A 17,444-nucleotide genomic window follows, 5' to 3' on the forward strand; every position below is an offset into this window, starting at 1 on the left:
TTGAATTTTTTCAAAATAAAAAGAAAAGTAGATAAAGAAAAAAGATGCATAAGTAACAAAGGAGACAAAAATGATGCTGACGATATAAATGATGGAAGTCAGAAGACAATGGAAGTATATCTGGAAAACACTGAAAGAAAATAACTGTTAATTTATAATTCAATGCCCAACAAAAAACATTTTTTAAAAATGAAGGCAGGGCTTCCCTGGTGGCGCAGTGGTTGAGAGTCCACCTGCCGATGCAGGGGACGCAGGTTCGTGCCCCGGTCCGGGAAGATCCCACGTGCCGCAGAGCGGCTGGGCCCCTGGGCCATGGCCGCTGGGCCTGTGCGTCCAGAGCCTGTGCTCAGCAGACTCACCATAAAAGAAATAATAAAGTAAGTTATTCAAGTGGAAGGAAAATGATCCCAGATTGAAGCACCAGAGATCCAGGAAGTAATAAATAGCAAAAGCAAATATGTGAATAAATATATATAAATATTAACTTGATAAAACAGTAATAATTTACTTTGTGGAAATACTGTAGATTTAAGTCTACAACTTAAATCTCTCACCTGACTCTCTGGCATTCCCCAGGCCTGACTGAGAAGGAAAAGGACTAGGTAAACTAATGAGCATGGGGCTAAAGGGCAGGAGCCTGCATTAAGTAGCTAAAGCATCTAAGTGGGATGGGAATCTATCTTTGTCCCTGTAACAAATTTGAAAGCAAAATAGAGCAACTCTCAGTTATCTACTTGAAAAGGACACTGTGACAGCACAGATAAAACTACAGGAAACATGCATCATCCATTTAAATTATGAGTTTCAAACTCCTCAGCTAAGTATTTTACATGGGCTTTGGGTAAGTAGCAGATTAAATTTTTCTTCATTATTTTCCCTCTAGCATAAGGCAAATAATTGGTCATAGTAATAACAACAGAAACAGCAATAGTAATAAACAGCAGCAGCAAAAATAAAAAAACAAAATATTATATACACATACACACACAATTCTTACCCCAAACTAGAAAAAAGAAAAAACAAAAAGTAAGAAATCTGAACAATCCACAAATTGGTCCTTTTTCAACAGTGAACCAGGGATAGAGGGATAGGAAAGATTTAAACTCAGACCTTTTAGTCTGGGAAGCATAAGAAAAGATATTTATTACATTTCCCTTTTCTATTATCTTGTTAGTCATATATTTTTATGTTACAGTGGTTTTCCTGAAAATTACAATATTCATTCTTACTGTATTTAAATCTAATATAAATGAGTACTTTTGCCACATCCCAAGAAACTCAAGGATGTTAGAACATTGTAAAACCATTTACTTTCATCCTGCCTTATTACTTTTGTGCTACTGTGGTCAGATATATATATATCCCATTAGAGATATTTGCCCATTTTCCTATTGGGTTGCCCCTTTTTTCCTTATTGATTGGTGAAAACTTTTTTATTTTTAATATTTTGGATATTAGTCCTTTTTTAGTTTTACATATTGCAAATATTTTCTCCCAATCTGTGCTTTCTTTTTTAAAAACCAGTTTTGTTGAGGTATAAGTGACATACAATAAACTGCACGTATTTAATGTGTACAATTTGATGAGTTTTGACATATCTATACACCTGTGAAACCATAACCACAATCAAGATACTGAACACATGCCTCATCCCCAAAGTTCCTTCATGTCCCTGTGTAGTCCACGACCCGACATACAGCCCCATCTTCAGGCATCTACTGTTATGCTTTCTGTCTCTACAGGTAACTTTGCATTTTCAAAAGTGTTATATGAAAGGAATCGTACAATATGTACACTCTTCTCTGCCTGTCTTTTTCACTCAGTATAATTCATTACTTTTTACTGTTTTTATGAGTAGTATCCCGTTATACAGACATACTAATGTATTTGCATGTTTATAGACATTTGGTTTGTTAACACTTGGTATTAGCAGTCTTTTTAACTTTATTCATTCTAGTGGTTGTGAAGTGGTATCTCATTATAGTTTACATTTCACTAATGACTGATGTTATTGAGCTTTTTTTTGTCTGCTTATTAGCCAAAGTGTCTGCATCTTTTGCCCATTTTAAATTGGACTATTTGCCTTCTTATTATTGAAGGATAAGAGTTCTTTACCTATTCTGGTACAACTCCTTTATCATATATTGTAGATGCATAGTGAATTTTTTTCCCAGTCTGTGACGTATCTTTCAAAGAAAGATTCTTTTCTTTTTCTTTTTCCTGCACATCCCAGCAGCAGCAAAGCATGTTTTGAGGGTTAGTTGCGTAAATCCCAGAATCTGAGCTCAATTGTTTACGCTATTATTTGAACAAGAATAACTACTCTTCTGCGTTTCCATCAGTGAAGTATTTATACAACATCTCCCTGATGTCAAATAAAATACTGCCTAGAACAGCACAAAAGGCCCTGAGTTCACTGTCATAAAGTTGTTGGCTTTATGATGTCAGCCTCTCAGAAGTAGCAAGGTTGTCATGTTAAAAATCTGCAACTGATTTAAAGTTCACGAGTTATCAGCTCTAATGAATAAACTGAGCTCATCCTCCAAAAGACAGTTTCAGAGACAATCAGAATGCAAAGACAGTCAACCTGCTACACTAAACTTGAGGCTGCTACTGATGCTTTTAGCTATTCAGGAAGCCTGTGTGAAAGCAATTCACTTTGTTATAGGGTCCTGCAAATGTTCATCTGCAACATCACTGATTTCATACCTGATCCACATGCTTGTCCTTCAAAATTTAGTCAGTGTCCAAAATGACCCTCCTAAATATTTGCTCTGTGGCATCAACTGCAATAATACAACAGTAGAAAGGAATCAGGGGAGACAGAGTGAAAGAGAGAGAGAGAGAGAGGTGAGAGGGAAGAACATCATCCTCTAAGACTGAGTTCCATATGGGAGAACAAGATGACACTGGGGGGACTATCAAAAATTCTCAAGGAAAAAATGCACTTTAATGGGAGACAAAAATCCATTTTTCTGTCATAACGCTGAGGCAAGATAATAATGTGAAGTATAATATTAACTAGCATGGTTTATCCTCCCTCCAGCCTTCTTTGCTGGCACTCACTGCCCACAGGATAGGCATCCATGAGCAAAAATGCAAATAGTGACAAAAGAAATGATCTCTTGGCTTTTGAACTTTCAAAACCAAGGTCTATAGGGAGGGTGGGAGGGAGGGAGACACAAGAGGGAAGAGATATGGGAACATATGTATATGTATGGCTGATTCACTTTGTTATAAAGCAGAAACTAACACACCATTGTAAAGCAATTATACTCCAATAAAGATGTTAAAAAACAAAACAAAACCAAGGTCTATGCCTAAAGAACAAAGTGAGATTTTCCCTCCCTACTTTCACCTCCTCTCTCTCCATGTACTCAAATGAGATAACAATTCTCTGAGCTGATATTCTCAATCAAAGGAGAGTAAAGATCCATGATGACTAAATGCAGTTAGTGATCCTGAATCGGATCCTGAATTAGAGAGGGAAAAGCATCTATAAAAGACACTGCTGTGATGACTGGAAATTTTGAGATATAGATGTGTATTAGAAATATAAGTAAAAGCATTGTGTCAATATCAAATTTCCAAACGTGATAAGGTAGAACAATGCCTGTTCTTGGGAGATACATGGTAATTCAGGGTTAAATGGCACCATGCAGGCAACTAATGCTTCATTGATTCAGGGGAAAAAAGTGTGTGTGAGAGAGAGAAAGAGAGTGGGGGGGGAGAGAGAGAAAGCAAAATGAGACAAAAAGGTAACCGTTGATGTGTCTAGATAAAATGTGCACAGATATTCATCATATTAGTCTTACAACTTTGCTGAAGGTTGAGGTGAGATGGGAGAAAAGAGATGGAATCAGAAAGCAGAGCAAAATAGTGAGATGCTGATCAGGGGCTCTCAGCAAAGGGGTGTTTGTTGCAAAAGGGAAAATGATAACAATGCTCAGATGTGATAACATAGGGAACCTGTACCCCACTTCCCACCTGGATCCCTGGGAGGTGGTAGACTTGCTTGGAGGAATAAGGTAAAGAGGGCTTAAGACAGCTAACCATGTTACCTAAGGCAGAGCAGAGCAGCTAAGCTTTGCATCATTTCTAGTGCTTCAGAGGGACCTGTAAATCGGCAGCAGTGGGCTCATCTCCCTGATGCCAAATGCTATCTGCCACTCCAAGAAGAAGGATGGAGAAACTCTTAACTTACTGATTTTAAACCTGGAAAGACTGAGTTTACATACAAATGACTAATTTTATGTTTTACGTCGCTCAGTTTAATGGGGGCTTAACATTGAGATGAGGGTCAGTGCTTAAAAAAAAAAGCAGTGTTACATTTCTTCTACACCTGTGTTTCTGTGGCCTGAGATTCTATACACGCACAACAGCAGCATAACAAACAGATACTGCCTGGATGTTCCTGACTTATTCCAAACCTTGGACACTGCTCATTTAATCTGGTTTCTCTTCCCAAGGATCCTCTGCAATCAGTATTAACGGACTGGGGCAAGAAGAGAACAGAAGGTGACTTCACATTTATGAATATCAGATATGAGGACTCGGCTTTTTGCCTTCCAGCAGCCAATTCCTCTTCGGGGAAGTGCTTCTCTGTTAAAATGACAAACGCTTTTAAAGTGACAAATACTTTTTAAAAGTAGCATGTGGGGGCTTCCCTGGTGGTGCAGTGGTTGAGAATCTGCCTGCTAATGCAGGGGACACAGGTTCGAGCCCTGGTCTGGGAGGATCCCACATGCCACAGAGCAACTAGGCCCGTGAGCCACAACTACTGAGCCTGCGCGTCTGGAGCCTGTGCTCCCCAACAAGAGTGGCCGCGATAGTGAGAGGCCCGCGCACCGCGATGAAGAGTAGCCCCTGCTTGCCACAACTGGAGAAGGCCCTCTCACAGAAACGAAGACCCAACACAGCAAAAGTAAATAAATTAATTTTTTAAAAAAGTAGCATGTGGAAAAGCTTTCTGAAATCAAAATCTGATTTTAGTGATCACAGTTGTTTCTCTAAGCTCAGGCAAGGCACTTTGTATACTCATCGAATTTTGGAAGAGTTTATAGTTACAATTATCAACTTAAATTGTGTTTTAAATGTCAGCTCTCTAAAAAAAAAAAACCCAGAAATATTCCTTGTAGTCTGTGTCATTAAGCTAGATTTTTACTTGGCAGCACTCAAGGTGGGGATTCTTGCGACATTAAGATAATAATCTCTTCTCTGTGGATTTTAGTACCTTGGGAATTCAAAGATCAAGTTGCTTAGAGACCCCATGGAATTTGCAGAAAAAGCAAACTCTGATCTTGACATCTGCAATTAACGTTTATCTTACTCTGAAAACTCAGTCTGCTGGCAGCTCAGCTGCTCTTCGGAGTTGAATAATACCCTTGCTACACCACATCCCACACACTTTCCATCCCGAGGGTGGGTGGGGCGCTTCAGGGCTCTCTACAGGCTCTTCTTTCTTAGGCACAGTGTCAAGCTCTTGCTCTTGTTATGTAGTGCTTGCAGATGCCTAGGTTTCCCTGCAGGTTTTCTGAGCAAGGCTAGTGCTGGTCTGGTTTCAATGCTTTTTATATTGGGGTCTCAGAACAATGTGTATGTATGCCTAGAGCACAGGATCAGTTGAAGGTTGTGAAAATATCTGTATAAGATATTAGGTAGTGAAATGTGAAAAGATCTGTATAATTCTGGCACAATTAAAAAAATTTATCTTTTCCTCACTAACCCAGAGCATTGGCCGCTCAGGCAAAACCAAGTTATATAAACCTGACCTATATGTGTACACATGCACACACACACAAATATTCATCTTATTGTGACTAAGGCATGCGCTAGTTCTAATTGCTCCAATTATTTCTTTCCACATATTTACATTGACTCTTTGGACTGAGGTGCACAAGTGCTTGGCTAACACATAAATCAATACCATCACCAAAATTGAAAAGAGAGAATCATCTTCCATCTCACTCTTCAAATACAATTTATTGACTTGACTAAGCAGCCAGAGTAGTCAGAGAGAGCATCATTCATTCCACAAATATTTATCGAACTCCTACTCTGGAACCTGGCATCTTTGCTGAGTATGCCATGGTGAACAAGACACAGTGGGTCCTGCTGCCTCTAATCTAACATGCTAGTTAGAAAGGGGAGAGGGCAACCTAAATGTCTATCAACAGATGAATGGATAAAGAAGATGTGGCACATATATACAATGGAATATTACTCAGCCATAAAAAGGAACGAAATTGAGTTATTTGCAGTGAGGTGGTTGGACCTAGAGTCTGTCATACAAGGTGAAGTAAGTCAGAAAAAGAAAAACAAATACTGTATGCTAATGCATATATATGGAAATTTAAAAAGCGGTACTGATGAACCTAGTGGCAGGGCAGGAATAAAGACACAGACATAGAGAACGGATTTGAGGACACAGGGCGGAAGGGGAAGCTGGGACGAAGTGAGAGTGTAGTCAGTGGTCAGTGTAGTGTACCAAATTTGGTACACTACCAAATGTAAAATGGATGGCTAGTGGAAGCAGCTGCATAGCACAAGGAGATCAACTCGATGCTTTGTGACGACCTAGAGGGCTGGGATAGGGAGGGTGGGAGGGGGATGCAAGAGGGAGGGGATATGGGGATATATGCATACCTATAGCTGATTCACTCTGTTGTACAGCAGAAACTAACACAACATCGTAAAGCAATTATACTCCAATAAAGATGTGGAAAAAATAGAAAGGGGAGAGAGACATTGAACAAGGAACAAAATTAACAAAATAACAGTCAGATGGTGATAAGTGCCTAGAAGAAACTAAAATGGAGTGAGATACCTTAGAGAGGCTGTGGGTCTGCCTCAGATTGAGGGATCAGGGAATGTTTCACTGGAGGTGACTTTTGGGCTCAGAGCTGAGTCACAAGTGTTTAGGATATAGCTCGGTCTTCTGATTTTTTAGGGTCATTTTATGGCTTGGCCAGGAGGAAAAGATCTCCTTCGTACACATTCAAATGCAGTTATTAGAATAAACATCTTGTGGATAGGGTTCTATATTATGACCTCAGTGTCCACCTTCTCCCTTTTTAAGCTTCAGTCTAAAATGATACTATACGACTGGAATCCACTTTGGAAATACAAGTGGCAAGTCCAGACCCATTAGCTGTGAGTGATACAGAAATCCCAAAAAGATGTTCCAGCAGAGGCTGTGCTGACCTTTCTGACAAAAATAATGAGTTCATTGCTGTGCTGGCTGCCATAGGCTTGCACATCTCAGCCTCTATCAGTGACCAAAATCATTCAACAAAATGACTATTTAAGTGCCTATGATGAAGAACAGCTACTAACACACTAGGCAAGCATTCTTCCATTCATATCTTCTGTGAATTCATCAGCCAGCAGTTCCCAAGCTCAGGGTAAAAAGCAGACATAGTTCTTGTCAGGCAGTTTATCTATTGAGATGCTGTAGGATGGTCATAGTCTATCATCTTGTAGTTCATATACCTTATGACTTATGACTTAACAGTCAACAGAAACAGCCATCAGAAAGCGTCACCATGCAAAGTTCTAAAAACAATTTAAAAAATTAATTTTTTCTATGTAAAAAGAAGAAATTTAACCAGATGATCTCTAATTCTAAGTAGGTTCTAATTTTAGTTCTAATTTTCATCTTTCAGGATTCCACTAAAATGATTCAAAAATATTTTTATGCAAGGTAAGATAGAAAACATTTTTTAAATGCAAGAAAGAATAATACCTGAGCATTCTGAGCACTGTGTCCCTTGGGAATATGCTTGGTGCAACTAAAACAAGAGTTAACAGTGGCTTAAACAAATAAGGTGTTCTTTTTCCCACAAAGCAAGAAGTCTGGAGGTAGGCTTCCGCTGGGTTTGGTTCACCAGCACCATCTGTTAGGGTAAGACTCTCTCTTGATCTTTCCCTCACTGGTATCCTCAAGTTCACAAAATGGCTGCTACAACTGCAAAAAACAGACCCTCACAACTGGCTGAACAGCTCGGGAGAGAGGGGAGCAGTGCCAGTTAGGTTGGATCTTTCTACCAGGAAAACAAAGCTTTTGACAGAAGCTCATGCAGCAGCCAGCCCCACTGGTCTCATGTGTCACACGGCCAAATCTAGGTGCAAAGGTGTCTGCAAAAGTGAGTATCCAGCATCTCCAGCCTGCAGGGTGGAAACCCCTTCAATGGCTTTTGGGACAGCCAAGTGCCCATGTCTATTATAATTATTTCAATATAACACCTTCATTTCCCTACATATCTCCTTAATTACAGCTCCCAGGATAGTAATAACAAGGGTTCCGCTAAAATATAGGTACGGAACGAACATCAAACTATTGAATAATTGAAATTTAGAAGGGACTGGCTTGTAGAAAACATTAGCCGGGAAAACCGATACCATTTGAGTCAAACAGGAATGCCTCAACATTTATCAAAACAAATTATGGCTAAAAGTTGGTCAATTTTTTAAAACTGCCTTTTCTAACTGTAAAATAAATACAAGCTAATTGAACAAGAATCTCAGATTGTAAGGCATTATAAAAGAGAAAGTGAAAGTCACCTAAAAGTGACCCCTGATATAATAAATTTGGTATACGCCCTTTCAAACATTTTTCTAAGCATTCTACATATATTCTTCCTTCCTTACTCCATTCTTTCTGTTACTATGCCAGCTTCTTCTGAAATCTACTTTCCTCTACTGAATATATCCTTGTCTTCTTTCCACATATTTGTTGTGTTACTTTCCACATGCAGGGGTTAAGAGTACAGACTCAGGCCAGACTGCCTGGGTGTCACCCCCAACTCTACCATTTACCAGCTGCATAACCTCGTGCAAGTAACTCGACCTCTTTGTGCCTCACTTTCCTCATCTTTAAAATGAGACAATAATACTATCTACACAGAGGATTGTTGTGAAAATTAAATGAGTTAATGCCTATAATGAACTTAGCACAGTGTTAGGCAAATAGTAAGTGCTCAGTAAATGTCAGTTATTTTTAATGTATGGAAATGTGTCAACTAATTTCATCATCCTGAATTGGTAGATACATTGTTTTAAAATATTTGATTTTATAAATGGCCCATCCATTAATATCCTTGAAATACATCTTCGGACACATGTCCAATAATTTTCTAAGGGTACATTCCATCAAATATAACTGCTGGGCTAAATGGTATCCACATTTAAAATTTTGACACTCATTTCCAAGCTGCCCTTCTGAAAACTTGTTCCAGGCCATGTAGCAGTGCCTGTTTTCTGTGCACAAAACTGCCTGTTTTTCCATACCATTTCCAACACCGAATATTAATTTTTGCCAAACTGGTCAGGGAAAAATCTCATTACTCTTTAAATACGTATTTCTTTGATCAGTAAAGAAGTTTAAAACTGATAAATATTTTTAACCATTCATGTTCCTTTTGTTTGTTTGTTTAATGAATTACTTGATTGTATCCTTCAAGGCTTAACTGATTTTTTGTTGCAGGTGTTGGTTGGCCTATATGCTCTTTAAATTAAAAGACTCCAGTGGAGAAAGTGAGTCTGACAATTCTCCAAACATTTCTTTTTACATTCTCAATGAATGCTACCAAAATTTTCTCAGTTTGAAAGCAATATCTAGTCAAAAGAAATTTTCAGCCTTTGTGAGATGTGTGTCTCAGAAAAACCTATAAAAAGGGACATAGTGAAAAGATGGGGAACAAAAACAGGAAGAAAATTATTTTGAATGAGAATGAGTTATTAAATTATCTATTGGATTTTTTTTTTAATATTTACTTATTTGGTTGTGCTGGGTCTTAGTTGCAGCAGGCGGGCTCCTTAGCTGTGGCTCACGGGCTCCTTAGTGGCGGCTCGCCGGCTCCTTAGTTGTGGCATGCAGACTCTTAGTTGCGGCATGCGAACTCTTAGTTGCAGAATACATGTGGGATCTAGTTCCCTGACCAGGGATCGAACCCAGGTCCCCTGCATCGGGAGCGCAGAGTCTTATCCACTGCACCACCAGAGAAGTTCCTCTATTGGATTATTTTTAAAATTTTGATTATATTTTGATTTGTCCCAAATTGCCAGAGACAAAGGATGAAACTCTACTGTTTTACTAAGTGTTTTACTAAGTGTTCCTGTTGTACATCTTTAGAGGGAATATAAGTCACTTAGGGCAGCTTTTTCAAAACCCTTTCCTAGGGCCACTTGCCTCAGCATCATTTGGAGAGCTTAGAGACTTGATTCTACAGTTCAATTTCCATACTAATGATGAGAGTCTCTAAAGATAAAGACTGAATAGCTGAATCTTTTAAAAGCCCTCCCTAGGGGATTCTTACACACACACACACACACACACACACACACACACACACACGCGCACACACACACACACACACAGAGCCAAGTCATATGGAAGCATCCGGCACATTGTACAGTGCCAACAGCATGCTAAAGGGCAGCTGCTGAGGAGCTGTCAAGTTCTAGAACATTCTGTCCGACAGAGCTCAGGCTAAAGGAAGGTCTGGGCTGGGAGTAGGAAGAATGTTCTTAAAGCTTTGAAAGGCTTTGAAACAAATCTGTTTAAACCAAGCACTGGTCAAGAAGTTTTCATACTCTAAACCTGAAATCTAGCCTGAAACCCATACCAACAGTTCCTCTTCATTCATCAGTAGCTGCAACAGCAATAGCAATGGAAACAAATACCTGGCAAATAGTCATACACAGATTCTTTGGCAGTTAGAGTTAACTATGCAGCCCGGGGATTGGATCTACTCACCCAAGGTCAGAGTTTCTCAACTGTATCCATACATTGACTGATGTAAACAAACTTTTACTTGTGTGTGGGGGGGGGCGGTGTGTGTGTGTGTGTGTGTGTGTGTGTGTGTGTGTGTAGCAGAGGGGAGGGCTGTGTACCCGCACATTTTTTTCCTATGGAAAAGTTCTATCAGACTCTCAAAAGAGACCATGAACCAATAAAGCTTGGATCAAGGATCAACATTCCTTGGATCTTAAGCTGGAATATCCAATTCAGCCACAGAAGGCTCATAGTTCAAATGAATATCATGAAATACTATTTCCACACTGACCCTAACACACTGACACTCTTCCTCAGAGTTATAAAATGTTTCATGCCTTGTAAGTTCAGTCTCCTGATCAGGATGGTAAAATCAATCTGTTTGTTATGTATGAAGACCTGTGTTAGGCAATTTAAAAAACATGTCATTGTGTTAGGTATCTATAGCTGCATAATAAACCACCCCAAACTTAGTAGTGTTATTTACTTAAAATTTTATAAGGTCAGCAACTTGGACTGGGCTCATCTGAACAATTCTTTTATCTAGGAATTACAAGGTGTGGGTTTGGAATCCCACAAAACATCAATTTTGCCACATTCATTAGTCAAGGCATGTCACAAAACCAGAAACAGGCTCCACCTCCTAATGGGAGGAGCCACAATGTCACCTTACAAAGAGGTTGCACACACAATTATTGCACCCACCCATCTTTCAAACAATCTACTGCACCTGCATGCTGAAGAACTTACGGTTAAAATAATATCATGTCTGTAAGTTGTCAAAAAGTCTTAGAAAAAATTGATGGGGCAATAGTTGAAACAAAAAATAATCATTGTTAAAACTTGATAATGGGGGTTCCCTAGTGGTGCAGTGGATGAGAATCTGCCTGCCAATGCAGGGGACACAGGTTTGATCCCTGGTCCAGGAAGATCCCACATGTCGTGGAGCAACTAAGCCCGTGCACCACAACTACTGAGCCTGCACTCTAGAGCCCACAAGCCACAACTACTGAAGCCCGCATGCCTAGAGCCTGTGCTCTGAAACAAGAGAAGCCACCGCAATGAGAAGCCCACGCACCACAACGAAGAGTACCCGCCGCTCGCCACAACTAGAGAAAGCCTACGTGCAGCAACGAAGACCCAACAAAGCCAAAAATAAATAAATAAAATAAAATTCTTTTTTTTAATTTGATGATGGGCATGTGGGGTTACAGTTGACGCGTGAACAATGCGGGGCTTGGGGCACCCACCCCTAGTGCAGTCGAAAATCTGTGTAAAACTTTACAGTCGGCCTTCTATATCCACAGTTCCACATCCTTGGATTCAACCAACCTCAGATCATGTAGTACTATAGCATGTATTTATTAAAAAGATTCCATGTATAAGTGAATCCTCACAGTTCAAACCCATGTTGTTCAACGGTCCACTGTATTTACACTAGTCTAAAATTTCTTTTTGTTTCTTTCTTTGGATTTCCATCTCACATTGGCCATCTGTTCTTGCATGCCATCTACTTTATCCATGAAAGCCCTTAGCATATTAATGATAGTTGTATTAAATTCCCAGTCTGATAATTCCAACATCCCTACCATGTCTGATTCTGATGCTTGCTCTGTCTCTTCAAATTGTTAGGTGTGTTTTTTTGTTTCTTTTACTTTTAGTATGCCTTGTAACTTTTTCCTGATAGCCAGACATGATATACCAGGTAAAGGATACTGCTGTAAATAGGCCTTTTGTAATATGGTGGTGAGGTGTGAGGGGAGGGGAAATGCACTATAGTCCTATGATCAGGTTTCAGTCTTTTAGTGAGCCTATATCTCTGCACTGTAAACTTGACAAATGTTTCTGCATTTTTTTCTCCCCACTTAGGTGGGACAAAGTGGCTAGAGTAGGCTGGAGTTGAGTATTTCTCATCTCCAGGTTAGTTAGGCTCTGATAATATCCCAGCAGGTTAGGTGCTGGTTAGGCTCTGGTTAACTAGTTTCTCCTGAGGGCAGGCCTTGTTGAAGAACAGTACTCTGGCATATTTCAAAATGGTTCCTCTCTCCCCTGCTGCTGGAAGCATGAGGGGATTTTTCGCTGATATTTACTATGGGAACCTGGTTGAGCTCCTGGTGATAAATCTCAAAATATTTTGGTTCCCCGCCCCCCGTTCCTGGGTCCCCTGGGAATTTTTAACTCTCAGACTTGTCCACACTGAGCCTCCAGCAATTCATCAGTTACAGACCTGCTTGTGAGTCTCTGCTCCAAAACGCCGTGCCTCCATGTATTCACCTGTCTGTCTCTCCAATCTTGGAGGCAACAGTTTTTCCTATGGCTTACCCTCTTTTACAGATCCAAGAGGAGTTGCTAATTTTTCAGTTTGTTCAGCTTTTTATTTGTTGTTAGGATAGAGTGCGACTTCTAAGCTCCTTACATTTGCAACTGGAAACTGAAGTCACAGTAGTCTCTATTTTTGTGTGTGTTTAAAATTTTTCAAATAAAAAGGTTGAAATTAAATTAACAAAACACATGCTCTCAATTAATCCTCATAATAATTCTCTTCTTCACTCATATACGGGGACATTGAGATAGGGACCAGTCACATGACTGGCCTTTGCAAAGGTGACACATTTAGCAATGATGGCTAATATTTATTAAAGACATACAACATGGCAGCACCTGTCCAATCACATTGCATATCATATCCCCTTAATCATCAAACACTATGCACCAGGTGATATTATTATCTCCATTCTGAGATGAGAACCACCAAGAGGTTGCCCAATGTCACAGAATAAGCAGAGAAAGCAGAATATGGATCCATGAAGTGTGGAGCCTTCATCCACACACACAAAGCCTCTTCACACAAAGCCTCCACTCTTAGACCACTCACTAACAAAGAAGTAAAGCTGAGGTTAGAATCAAGGTTTGCCTTTCTCTAGTGGCAGGACTTACCCATTCCACGGTGGCAGGCTGGGACTTCTGGAGCTGGGTGCTTCCCTAGTCATGTTCTTTCAGTCCATTGCCTGTCCAAGTTTTTTCCTTCTAAATTTGCACATTATATTAACAATTAACACCCCATACTCAGTCAGGGATATGACTAAATTGCACAGCCTATTTCCCACTGGGTTTTCTATATCTTCTACTAAGAAATATAATGTACCTTAAGTGCTTTAAACTATAACTGGCATTTTAAACCAACGACTATTTGAAAGTTATTTTTAAAGACTTTCAAAAGAAGCCAAAACTTGTGGTAAAGTTCCCCTTTGGAATTTTCCTCACCAACACCCTCAACTGTAAATGTCCTTTAGTTTACACCTGCACCATCGCAGGGTGAGAAGCAAAAAGACTCATGAGTGAGGGGGATTTTGACTATGAAAGTTTGTTTCCAGGAATGACCTGAGAAGTGCATGGAGCAGCCTGGGATTTTTGAATTATTCTTCCTTCTAAATTGAGGTGCTCTTTGTCACTTTTAAGCACTCCCCTGTCTGTGTGTCAGAGCCTCAGCTACTCAGCCTGAAGCCATGGTTTATTACTCCCGGCTCTGAGGAAGTGAGAAAGTATAATTTACCAAAATAATTAGTGGGGAAACAGGAGGGAGGGGATTTCATACCTATGCCATGTGAAATGTCACTGGGCCTTGCCTGAAGGGATCTTCCAACTCCATCAGCAGCAGGAGTGCCACATCCCAGCTGTAACAGGAAAGTATATAGATGCAGATTAAGGAGAGGTAGGGTGTGTGTGTGTGTGTGTGTGTGTGTGTGTGTGTGTGTGTGTGTGTGTGTGTGTGTGTGTGTGTGTGTACATGTTTTCATGATGATTTAGAAGTTAAAAGAGGTCATGACTTATCTAGAAACATACCAAAATTTAAAAAAGACAGTGGTCCCTCTAAGAGTGAACTGCTGATACAAAAAGTTTATGGAATATTTTATTGAGATTCAGAATTAAAATTTTTTCTCTGGGTTCCTAAAATATCTTTCTGTAAATGGGCTTGTGTCCCTTCCAAAATGAAGGGAAAGTAAGTAAAATAGTGCTTGACTCACAGACACAAAACATTGGATCTACTTGTCAACAGTATTCCCCCAAGCACCCCAGCTTTGCAGAAAGGACATTAAAGGACTGAGGGCATTAACTGATTCATCGACACTGAGCTATGCAATGTTCTCTGATGCTTCACCTTCTTAAGAAATCGAAATACTGAGATTAAGGGGATGAGAAAGTAGAGTGAACCATATTTTAAAACTTAGTATTTTCAAAATAGAGAGGAGGGCAGAGAAGAGAGACAGAGAGGTAAGCTCCTTACAGATAGGCTCCTTAATCACCCAGGTCGCAAACTCAGTCAATTACAGTAACACATAACACAGTCAAATATTTAATGAAAACACAGTCGGAACTTGACCTCCAATACTCATAGTGCATTGTATGTATCAGGTTTCCCAGAAACAGGAGTAGTAAAAACAGATTACTTGTAAAGAAGTATATTCTCTCTCCTTCCAAGTAAACTCTTCCCCTGGTAACCACGCAGCTGTTGCAGTAGCCTTTGGGAGAGGGGTCGGGTGCTCTCCTTTAAGTTACCTAACACTTGACAAAGGTAAATCAAAATTCAAATTCTTCTCAGCTTTCATAATTTCTGAGAAAATAAAAGTCCATCCCAGAAGACTGGCCTAAGTCGCTTAGTCAGATACTGTGAGGGGATCATAATGAAGGAGATGGAACTGCTGGATTTTTAATTTCAACGTTGGTGTTAATCAGCCCGGAATGCGCCCTAGGTTGCAGTCCTCAGCACATGTCCCTTGCAATCACAGCCACCAGACATTTTTCTTTCACTGTGGGAAAGTGTCAAATCCTTTCTCTTTGGGTACGTATTTGAGTCACAGGAAACGGTCTTTACATTCCACTCATAGGAATGAATGAGGTGTGAGAACATTTTAATTTCACATAAATGCTTCATGTCTTTATCAGAGTGGATTTGCTTTTGTTACTTTTATGTAACTGTTTAAAAATTCTAACAATTATAAAAGTAATACAGATTCAGTATGGAAAATTTGGAACACAGATAAGGAAGAAAAGAAATGGGAGAAGCCATCTAAAGTCATGCAAAGACAATGACTGGTAGCATTTCCTGCTGTTTGGAAGCCTTTTAATTAAAATATGAATTATAAATTTTTCATTATTAAAGGTTATCTTCATATTTTTAAGATAAGTACCTGTGAAATGAGTTATCATTGCATCATACATGACTCTGATCGTTATATATACAGTTATGGCAATGTTCTTATAATTTTTGTTGTAAATAATGCTTATTGCAGTAAACAGTAAGCAACAATGAAAATTGACAAATAAACCTGAAACTATCTATATAATTCTAGAGTCAATTAAGGATAATATAAATAACACTGGCCTTGATTAAAATCAAAAGAAATGGGTTTGGGTCTCAGCTCTGCCAGCATATAGTGTGATTAAGAATAGGTTGCTTTAAGCCAAACCTGTGGTAACTCTACTTGGAAACTCTAAGTATTTCCTGTAATTACCCAGCTGAGATTTTGTATTGTTGATATAAGGGACCACTTTACTCTTCTTCCCTAAATAGAAGACAGTGAGAGCCTAGTGCACAAAAGGGGCTCTTTGAGAAAAAGGCTCATAGCAGATTTGTCTCATCAAGAATTCTAGCTAGGTCTTAGCTAAATGAAAAAGCAAGAAAGAGGTGCACAGGACAAATAGGAGTGCTTCTCTTCCCTACCACCCACACTCTAGGGATCAGATGTTAGTCTCAAATGCACCAGGGAGTGCGTAGAGGGGAGTGGGAAGGGGTGATTCAAAACTCTTGAGAAGAAACAGAGGCTCACCCTCCCCCACAAAAAAGAATAGGTTGCTTAAACTCTCTTAAGTTCAGTTTTTTATCTGTAAAATAAAGGGGTTGAACTTTATCCCTAAAGTCCTTTCTTGTGTTAAAGTTTTCTGAATTAGGTGATTAGAATCAACAGTTGAGCATTTCTTTGCTAGATTTGACCTGTGCAAGCAACCACCTCTGATACACAAATTACTAATTTCTGTTTTCTATTCATAGATGAGTTCATCCAGATGATCACTTTAATTCTCCATCAGTGAAAACACAGCCAAAGAAGAAAATCAACTTAAGAGTTATTCTGTTAGTCACAAATCCATTCACGCTATAAGAAGACTAAATTGAAATAGGTCAGAAATGACGTTTAAAACTATAGTACAGCCTTTTTTCCTCTCAGCTGGGTGATCTCATATTTGGAGAAACACAGAGTAGAAAGGCATGGTGGCTGGCAGAAGCCTTGCTGGAGGAATACCCGAGCAGAGGAAGCTGCCCCAGCATCCTGTCACCCCAGCCTCCTTCAGTAGCCCTTCTGAACACTTCAGACAGGAAGACTCCAGGAATCTGTCCAGTGAGACCTGTGTGGCTGACATGGTCTTGGTGCTCCGGCCAGGTGTCAGGCCTGAGCCTCTGTGGTGGGAGAGCCAAGTTCAGGACACTGGTCCACCAGAGACCTCCTGGTCCCATGTAATATCAAACGGCAAGGCGCCCCCAGAGATCTCCATCTCAACGCTAAGACTCAGCTCCACTCAATGACCAGCAAGCTCCAGTGCTGGACACCCCATGCCAAACAACCAGCAAGACAGGAACACAAGCCCACCCATTGGCACAGAGGCTGCCTAGAAT

Source organism: Lagenorhynchus albirostris, chromosome 3, assembly GCF_949774975.1.
Source record: "Lagenorhynchus albirostris chromosome 3, mLagAlb1.1, whole genome shotgun sequence".
NCBI classification, from domain to species: Eukaryota; Metazoa; Chordata; class Mammalia; order Artiodactyla; family Delphinidae; genus Lagenorhynchus; species Lagenorhynchus albirostris.